General features: G+C 42.1%; 1 protein-coding gene across 1 annotated transcript in view; it reads left to right on the top strand.

Annotated features, from left to right (window-relative positions):
- Nucleotides 1–9,998, top strand: part of LOC308308962 (protein NLRC3-like) — a gene marked incomplete at its 3' end in the record, with an annotated part of 204,154 nt that overhangs the window by 24,209 nt on the left and 169,947 nt on the right. The gene's annotated exons all lie outside the window — the stretch shown is intronic.

Raw genomic sequence — 9,998 nt, 5'->3', positions numbered from 1 at the left:
ACATTTAAACATGAATATTGTACAGATGTATAGATCATGATATCATCATACAGTGGTTCCCAGGGGTCCTTGAAGGCGTTCCAGGGGGTCCCCAGCAACATTCATGTATATACTGTAGCATCAAAATCAGTGTAACCACTTTAACCATTTACTGTATAAATTGACTCTTTGAAAATAGACGATCTACAAGCACACAACATGTCGCATCACGGCGTGTTGTGAACTTGTAGATCTGCTATTTTCAAAAAATGAATCTTGTAAAAATGGAGTCTCTGGAACAAACTGTTCAGATTGACATGAAAAGGTTTGTTCTCAATCTGTGGGTCTGGACCCCCAGGGGGACCCCCACCCGGTGACCCCCTTAGGGACCCCCATCTGGGGACCCCCAGAGGGACCCCCAGGGGGTCCCCAGATGACAGTGAAGTGACAATGAAAGAACTTTTAAAAGTAATCAAAGTATAAACTGGTCAAACATTGGACAAATTGTCAAATAACATAAAGAGGCAAATATTGTGAAAATAGACGATCTACAAGCTCACAACGCCTTGCAACGTGGAACTGAGTCAAACTAAATGTAATGCTTCAACTCTACAATTTACACTTTGTTTGAACTGGGGGGTCCCCAGTTCAAATATGATTATTTTGGGGGTCGTGTCCTTTAAAGTGTGAGAACATCTGCTCTAGAACAGGGGTCTTCAACGTTTTCAAGTCAAGGACCCCTTAGCAGAGAGAGAGATGAAGTAGGGACCCCTTAGCAGAGAGAGATGAAGCAGGGACCCCTTAGCAGAGAGAGAGATGAAGTAGGGACCCCTTAGCAGAGAGAGATGAAGCAGGGACCCCTTAGCAGAGAGAGATGAAGCAGGGACCCCTTAGTAGAGAGAGATGAAGCAGGGACCCCTTAGCAGAGAGAGAGAGATGAAGCAGGGACCCCTTAGCAGAGAGAGAGATGAAGCGGGGACCCCTTAGCAGAGAGAGATGAAGCGGGGACCCCTTAGCAGAGAGAGAGATGAAGCGGGGACCCCTTAGTAGAGAGAGCGATGAAGCAGGGACCCCTTAGCAGAGAGAGAGATGAAGCAGGGACCCCTTAGCAGAGAGAGATGAAGCGGGACCCCTTAGCAGAGAGAGATGAAGCAGGGACCCCTTAGCAGAGAGAGAGATGAAGCAGGGACCCCTTAGCAGAGAGAGATGAAGCAGGGACCCCTTAGCAGAGAGAGATGAAGCAGGGACCCCTTAGCAGAGAGAGAGATGAAGCAGGGACCCCTTAGCAGAGAGAGAGATGAAGCGGGGACCCCTTAGCAGAGAGAGATGAAGCGGGGACCCCTTAGCAGAGAGAGAGATGAAGCGGGGACCCCTTAGTAGAGAGAGAGATGAAGCAGGGACCCCTTAGCAGAGAGAGATGAAGCAGGGACCCGTTAGCAGAGAGAGATGAAGCAGGGACCCCTTAGCTGAGAGAGAGATGAAGCAGGGACCCCTTAGCAGAGAGAGAGATGAAGCAGGGACCCCTTAGCAGAGAGAGATGAAGCAGGGACCCCTTAGCAGAGAGAGAGAGAGATGAAGCAGGGACCCCTTAGCAGAGAGAGAGATGAAGAAGGGACCCCTTAGATGAGAGAGATGAAGCAGGGACCCCTTAGCAGAGAGAGAGATGAAGCAGGGACCCCTTAGCTGAGAGAGAGATGAAGCAGGGACCTCTTAGCAGAGAGAGAGATGAAGCAGGGACCCCTTAGCAGAGAGAGAGATGAAGCAGGGACCCCTTAGCAGAGAGAGAGATGAAGAAGGGACCCCTTAGCTGAGAGAGATGAAGCAGGGACCCCTTAGCAGAGAGAGAGATGAAGCAGGGACCCCTTAGCTGAGAGAGAGATGAAGCAGGGACCTCTTAGCAGAGAGAGAGATGAAGCAGGGACCCCTTAGCAGAGAGAGAGATGAAGCAGGGACCCCTTAGCAGAGAGAGATGATGCAGGGACCCCTTAGCACAGAGAGATGAAGCAGGGACCCCTTAGCAGAGAGAGATGAAGCAGGGACCCCTTAGCAGAGAGAGATGAAGCAGGGATCCCTTAGCAGAGAGAGAGATGAAGCAGGGACCCCTTAGCAGAGAGAGAGATGAAGCAGGGACCCCTTAGCAGAGAGAGATGAAGCAGGGACCCCTTAGCAGAGAGAGATGAAGCAGGGACCCCTTAGCAGAGAGAGATGAAGCAGGGACCCCTTAGCAGAGAGAGAGATGAAGCAGGGACCCCTTAGCAGAGAGAGAGATGAAGCAGTGACCCCTTAGCAGAGAGAGATGAAGCAGGGACCCCTTAGCAGAGAGAGATGAAGCAGGGACCCCCTCTACATATTGTATAAATGTGTGATGGAGATTCTCATGGATTTCATAGATAGATTCATAGACTTGTTTGACTCTTAACCAATTAAAATCTTAAATCGTCGATACTTAGTAAACTTGACCTTTCACTCTGTACTTGGTCTGCTCTTTTTTACCTCTACACCAAACCTTTTTGCCTAGCTGGACGGGCAGGGTGCCTCGCAGCGCGAGGCGTTGAGAGCTTGTAGATCTGCTATTTTTGTCTACAGTTCTCCTCAGAATAAGGATGCGAGGGTTCAAGTTGTTCATTTAAAATAATTATCCTATCACATAAGGATTTGGAGGACCCCCCTGTAGTAACTCTGAGGACCCCCTAGGGTCCCGGACCCCCTGTTGAAGACCCCTGCTCTAGAACATTTAAACATGAATACTGTAAAGTTTTATTGATAATGAAAACAAAAATACAATTACTCAAATGAAGGGTTTTGAGAATCATGTATTTTTTTTTTTACCTATAAGATGGAATTATAAAATGTAAAACATTTATATTTACTCATATTTTCCAAATGAAACCATTGCTATTGTATTTACATTGTGCCAAAGTTAAATTAAACCGTGATACAATGTTTTGATAAAAACAACAATAAAATATTATAAAATAAAAACATTTTGAATGTAACTTTTTGAAGTGAGGGTTATTCTGTACGCACACGCACGCACATACACACACGCGCACATGCAGTAATCATTCGTGTGTGTTCAGTAACAGTGTTAAATAGCTATATTGTGACAGTAATCATTGCTATAGAGTGTTTGTTCAGTAACAGTGTTAAATAGCTCTATATTGTGACAGTAATCATCGCTATAGAGTGTTTGTTCAGTAACAGTGTTAAATAGCTCTATATTGTGACAGTAATCGTTGCTATAGAGTGTTTGTTCAGTAACAGTGTTAAATAGCTCTATATTGTGACAGTAATCATCGCTATAGAGTGTTTGTTCAGTAACAGTGTTAAATAGCTCTATATTGTGACAGTAATCGTTGCTATAGAGTGTTTGTTCAGTAACAGTGTTAAATAGCTCTATATTGTGACAGTAATCATTGCTATAGAGTGTTTGTTCAGTAACAGTGTTAAATAGCTCTATATTGTGACAGTAATCGTTGCCATAGAGTGTTTGTTCAGTAACAGTGTTAAATAGCTCTATATTGTGACAGTAATCATTGCTATAGTGTTTGTTCAGTAAGTGTTAAACAGCTCTATATTGTGACAGTAATCATTGCTATAGAGTGTTCAGTAACAGTGTTAAATAGCTCTATATTGTGACAGTAATCATTGCTATAGAGTGTTTGTTCAGTAACAGTGTTAAATAGCTCTATATTGTGACAGTAATCGTTGCTATAGAGTGTTTGTTAAGTAACAGTGTTAAATAGCTCTATATTGTGACAGTAATCATTGCTATAGTGTTTGTTCAGTAAGTGTTAAACAGCTCTATATTGTGACAATAATCATTGCTATAGAGTGTTCAGTAACAGTGTTAAATAGCTCTATATTGTGACAGTAATCATTGCTATAGTGTTTGTTCAGTAACAGTGTTAAATAGCTCTATAAATGGGGCTACATTGACCCCTAGGGGTACTCAGAGGTACTACAGAGGGTATGTGAAAGAAAGTATGAAATGCAGTTGTATTTAATTATGAAACATTAAGAAACTTTGTGAGAACCTAAAGTTTTGAAACCTAAAGTTTCAAACCAAATGAAATTAAAAAAAGCTTGACTACACAACTGCTACAGAGTAGAAATTAATACTTATTTGCATATAACAATATATTTGCATAAATATCTTAATTTTAGGGTACTTTGAGTTTGATTCAGAAAGTACAGAAAGGGAAGTCAGAAAGGTTTGAGATGCACAGTGCACTGATAGACCAAACACTCTATATCAGGGGTCTTCAACATTTTCAGGCCAGGGACCCCTTAGTTGAGAGAGAGTTGAAGATGGACCCCTTAGTTGAGAGAGAGTTGAAGCAGGGACCCCTTAGTTGAGAGAGAGATGAAGCAGGGACCCCTTAGTTGAGAGAAAGTTGAAGCAGGGACCCCTTAGTTGAGAGAGAGTTGAAGCAGGGACCCCTTAGTTGAGAGAGAGATGAAGCAGGGACCCCTTAGTTGAGATAGAGATGAAGCAGGGACCCCTTAGTTGAGAGAGAGATGAAGCAGGGGCCCCTTAGTTGAGAGAGAGATGAAGCAGGGACCCCTTAGTTGAGAGAGAGATGAAGCAGGGACCCCTTAGTTGAGAGAGAGATGAAGCAGGGACCCCTAGTTGAGAGAGAGATGAAGCAGGGACCCCTTAGTTGAGAGAGAGATGAAGCAGGGACCCCTTAGTTGAGAGAGAGTTGAAGCAGGGACCCCTTAGTTGAGAGAGATGAAGCAGGGACCCCTTAGTTGAGATAGAGATGAAGCAGGGACCCCTTAGTTGAGAGAGAGATGAAGCAGGGACCCCTTAGTTGAGAGAGAGTTGAAGCAGGGACCCCTTAGTTGATAGAGAGATGAAGCATGCAGGGACCCCTTAGTTGAGAGAGAGATGAAGCAGGGACCCCTTAGTTGAGAGAGAGATGAAGCAGGGACCCCCACAACCTGTTCATAGATTCCATATAGTTTCATTCTTTGACAGCACAATCATCAGCGTATTTTGGATTCATGTCAATTTGTGTGTTCAGATATTTAACCACTTGAACCGTCAGTACTTAATAAACCTGACCTTTCACTCTGTACTTTGTCTGTTCTTTTTCACCTTATACGCCAAACCTCTTTGCCAAAAATAGCCGATCTACAAGCTCACAAGGCCTCGCAGCGCGAGGCGTTGTGAGCTTGTAGATCTGCTATTTTTGGCTAAAGTTCTCATAGGAGAGATAACAGGCCATGCAACGTTGATCAAAATAACAATTCTTCTACATTCTCTTAATTTTAGACTTCTTGTAAATTAATTAATGCAAATGTTTAACCATAGTTTAACTCTTGAGAGGATAAAATGGAACCAAATGGTTGGTTACCAACTCTCTATCATTTAGCTGGGGACCACCTGGAACCCCCTCAAGGTCCACAGGTGGTCCCCGGACCACTGGTTGAGAACCACTGCTCTAATGATTACTGTCAGAAATAGAGAGTGTTCACATGGAACCAAATTTGGTTCCATTGATTGATTGATTGATTGATTCATTGGGGTATTTATTAGAAGTATTGCATAGTAAAAGGTACAGTTTCATGACAGTTCACTGATACAAGGCCTGTGAGTGGTTTTTCATGGCGGTTTTAAAGGATGCTAGATACTTGCACTCCTTTAAGGCCTTCGGTATGGCCTTCCACATTTTGGTGGTATAGCAGGAGAACAAATTTGATCCTTGTGTACACTCTGAATTACAGACCCGTCTGTAAGGGTCCATTTGGTTCCATTTGTACACTCTCAGAGTTACAGACCTGTAAGGGTCCATTTGTACACTCTCAGAGTTACAGAGCTGTAAGGGTCCATTTGGTTCCATTTGTACACTCTCAGAGTTACAGAGCTGTAAGGGTCCATTTGGTTCCATTTGTACACTCTCAGAGTTACAGACCTGTAAGGGTCCATTTGGTTCCATTTGTACACTCTCAGAGTTACAGAGCTGTAAGGGTCCATTTGGTTCCATTTGTACACTCTTACAGACCTGTAAGGGTCCATTTGGTTCCATTTGCACACTCTCAGAGTTACAGAGCTGTAAGGGTCCATTTGGTTCCATTTGTACACTCTCAGAGTTACAGAGCTGTAAGGGTCCATTTGGTTCCATTTGTACACTCTCAGAGTTACAGACCTATAAGGGTCCATTTGGTTCCATGTGTACACTCTCAGAGTTACAGAGCTGTAAGGGTCCATTTGGTTCCATTTGCACACTCTCAGAGTTACAGAGCTGTAAGGGTCCATTTGGTTCCATTTGTACACTCTCAGAGTTACAGAGCTGTAAGGGTCCATTTGGTTCCATTTGTACACTCTCAGAGTTACAGAGCTGTAAGGGTCCATTTGGTTCCATTTGTACACTCTCAGAGTTACAGACCTATAAGGGTCCATTTGGTTCCATGTGTACACTCTCAGAGTTACAGAGCTGTAAGGGTCCATTTGGTTCCATTTGTACACTCTTACAGACCTGTAAGGGTCCATTTGGTTCCATTTGTACACTCTCAGAGTTACAGACCTGTAAGGGTCCATTTGTTTCCATTTGTACTCTCTTGGTGAGCTTGTAGATCTACCATTATACCATATATGAGGTCCCAGCAAATATAAATTAATACAAAATAATAGTCAATTATTTAACAATAATAATAAATACATACAAATCTATAGATGAAGTCCCAGCTTATATAAATAAATACTACCATTAATGATTTAATAATAATAAATAAATACTACTGGTAATGATTTAATAATAATAAATAAATACTACTAATAATGATTTAATAATAATAAATAAATACAGATCAGGTCCCAGTATATATTAATAAATACTAATAATAATGATTTAATAATAATAAATAAATACAAATCTATAGATGAAGTCCCAGCATAAATAAATAGGCTACTACTAGTAATGATTTAATAATAATAAATAAATACAGATCAGGTCCCAGCATATATTAATAAATACTAATATAATGATTTAATAATAATACATAAATACAGACTGCTGGGCGGAACCTTTTCATCTCTCCTCGTTCACCGGAAGTAAGAGGGAGCCGTTTGAGTGACGGAGCGGAAGCAGCGTGAGGTGAGTGTAGTTCTATATTTTTAGAGAAGGAGCTGCGAGCTGCATACATACAGATCCTTCTCAAAAAATTTGAATATTGTGTAAAAGTTAATTAATTAATTTTCTTCTGTAACATAATATATATTTTTTTTTTACTTTCATATAGTTTAGATCCATTGTGCATGCAGTGACATATTCAAAAGCTTTGTTTTGTTTTAATTTAGATTTTTATGGCATACAGCTCATGAAAATCAAAAACCCATATCTCAAAATATTAGAATATTCCACACAGCCACTCAAAAGAAGCATTTATAATACAGAAATGTCAAAGTTATGAAAGGTTATGTTAATTTATGCACTCAGTACTTTGTATGGAATACTTTTGAACAAATTCCTTCATCAGTGGGGCGTGGCATGTAGGTGGTAAGCCTGAGGTACTGCTGAGGTGTTATGGAAGCCCAGGTTTGCTTTGATAGAGGCCATAAGCTCATCTGTGTGGTTGAGTCTGGTGTCTCTCATCTTCCTCTTGACAACACAACACCGATTCTCTGTGGGTTTCAGGTCAGGCCAGTTGGCTGGTCAGTTAAGGCCAGTAATACCATGGTCACTACACCAGTTACTAGTAGTTTTGGCTCTGTGGGCAAGTGCCAAGTGCTTCTGGCTAAAATAAATAAATCAACATCTCAATAAAGCTTGTCAACCTACGGAAGCATTAAGTGCTCTAAAATCTCTGGGTAGATGACTGTCTTGACTCTGAACTTGACAAAAACAATTGTATTGCAGGGAACGGAGCGAACAGGCTGGTTCCAGGCTAACGTAAAGGTGCTTTACTTGATGTTCTCCATGGGGCCGAGGATGGTCCTGCTCAGTGCCGTCTCCTGGTACGTGGTGGCGTGGAGGTAGTCAAAGAACACCTCCTGCAGGTTGGTCTCCACCTCCTGCATCTCCCTCAGGATGACTCCTCGCTCGCGCTCGATCTCCGCCGCGCCCAGCGTGCTGTTCTGAATGATGTCAGCCAGGATCTCCACCGCTTGGTGGGAGAAAACCAGGGGACAATTAACCTATTTAGGGCCTGGGATTATTGAATGCTTTAACCAGTGAAAAATAGCAGATATACAAGCTCACAGCGTGCTGCGAGCTTGTAGATCTGCTATTTTTGAAAAAGTCGTGAAAATGTGTGCAAATCTTTGAATATATGTATTTTTTGAAGCGAACGTTTGTAACTCAAATTTTGCTTCTGGGTGGTCCCTGGAACTAAATATTTTGAGATGCGGGTCCATGGCCAAATACATATAATTTTGGGGGTCCTTCACATGAAAAGGTTTGAGAACCACTGACATACTCGTCTCTCAAGAACAGACTAACTGAGTTCCAGTTAAGTGAAAAGGACCCTTTCTTTGACGATGGCTGGCCAGATTGCTGACATAGAAACATAGGTTTTTAAAAAAAACCTTAGAAGGATTCAAAAGACACTTATAGAATAGGGTCAAAATTCTATTTTTCACGATTAAACAATAATAGCAGATCTACAAGCTCGCAGAGCGGCACTCGGTGCCGCGCTGTGAGCTTGTATATCTGCAGTTTCTAGCAGTTCCAACTGCTAGAAACCTTGGTGTGGTCCTGGACAGCCAGCTATCATTCAAGGCACACATTGCATCAGTCACCCGGTCCTGTAGGTTCACACTCTATAACATCCGTAAAATCAGACCTTTCCTCATCCAGACATCTGTCATATCAAAACTTGACTATTGTAACTCTCTCCTCACTGGTCTCCCGGCATGTGCACTTAAACCTCTCCAACTGATCCAAAATGCCGCGGCACGACTGGTCTTCAACCAGCCTAAGTTCTCACATGTCTCTCCCCTTCTCCGCAGCCTCCACTGGCTCCCGGTTGCGGCCCGCACTGAATACAAAACACTGGTGCTGACCTTCAAAGCAGCCAAAGGTATGGCTCCTCCATACCTCCAAAACCTGATCAACCCCTACACCCCCACCCGTTCACTTAGATCAGCCAACACAGGGATGCTGACAGAACCCTCGCTGAAGGCCCCAGGACAGAAATCCACTCGTCCAAGACAGTTTGCCCTTCTGGGCCCCAATCTGTGGAATAAACTTCCTGTCGCACTTAGAACAACGGACTCACTCGCTAGCTTTCGCCGTGGACTGAAGACTCACCTTTTCAGACTCCACCTAAACCCATAGCACTACTGAAACACTCAATGACCATACATGAAGCTAGTCAACATTTTTGTTTTTTCTTTTTTTTTCCTTTTTCTCTTTACTGATTTTTTGTTTTAGATTGAAATTCATATGCATTTGTTAGATTGTTGTTGATGTTCTGACATGTTATCTTGTTGTATTATCTGCTTATTGTAAGTCGCTTTGGATTAAAAGCGTCTACTAAATGCCTAAACTGTAAACTGTAAACTGTAATGTGCAAACATTGTTTTCTCACTCAACAGGAAACAAACCAACAAAAGGTTTAAATCTATAAAGGGTTATTTTCACATTTCTAAAGTGACAATTTAAGGACTTTTTAATAGGCTACGTCTCCACAAATTCATTTATTGGGGGCAGAAATTGTGAAGAAATTGTGAAAATAGCTAAAAATAGCTAAAATAGATCTACATGCGAGGCGTTGTGAGCATGTAGATCTGCTATTTTCACAATAGAACCGTGTTATACAAAATGTTGTGTTATTAAAGGAGTAGTTCACCCCCAAAATATATACCGGTACTATTGGGAGTTGTTTCTTGATTGTTAACTGATTATTGGTCATGTCAGCTCAACAAAAGTGTCTCCACACTTTTTTTTCAAGTAGGCTATGCTATAGCTCAGGGGTCTTCAACGTTTTCAGGCCAAGGACCCCTTAGTTGAGAGAGAGATGAAGCAGGGACCCCCACAACCTGATCATAGATTCCATATAGTTTAATTGTT

The sequence above is a fragment of the Nannobrachium achirus genome (genome assembly GCF_963921795.1).
Source record: "Nannobrachium achirus genome assembly, chromosome: 23".
NCBI lineage: Eukaryota > Metazoa > Chordata > Actinopteri > Myctophiformes > Myctophidae > Nannobrachium > Nannobrachium achirus.
Note: the sequence above shows the minus strand (reverse complement) of the source record. Positions and strands in the feature narration are given on the sequence as shown.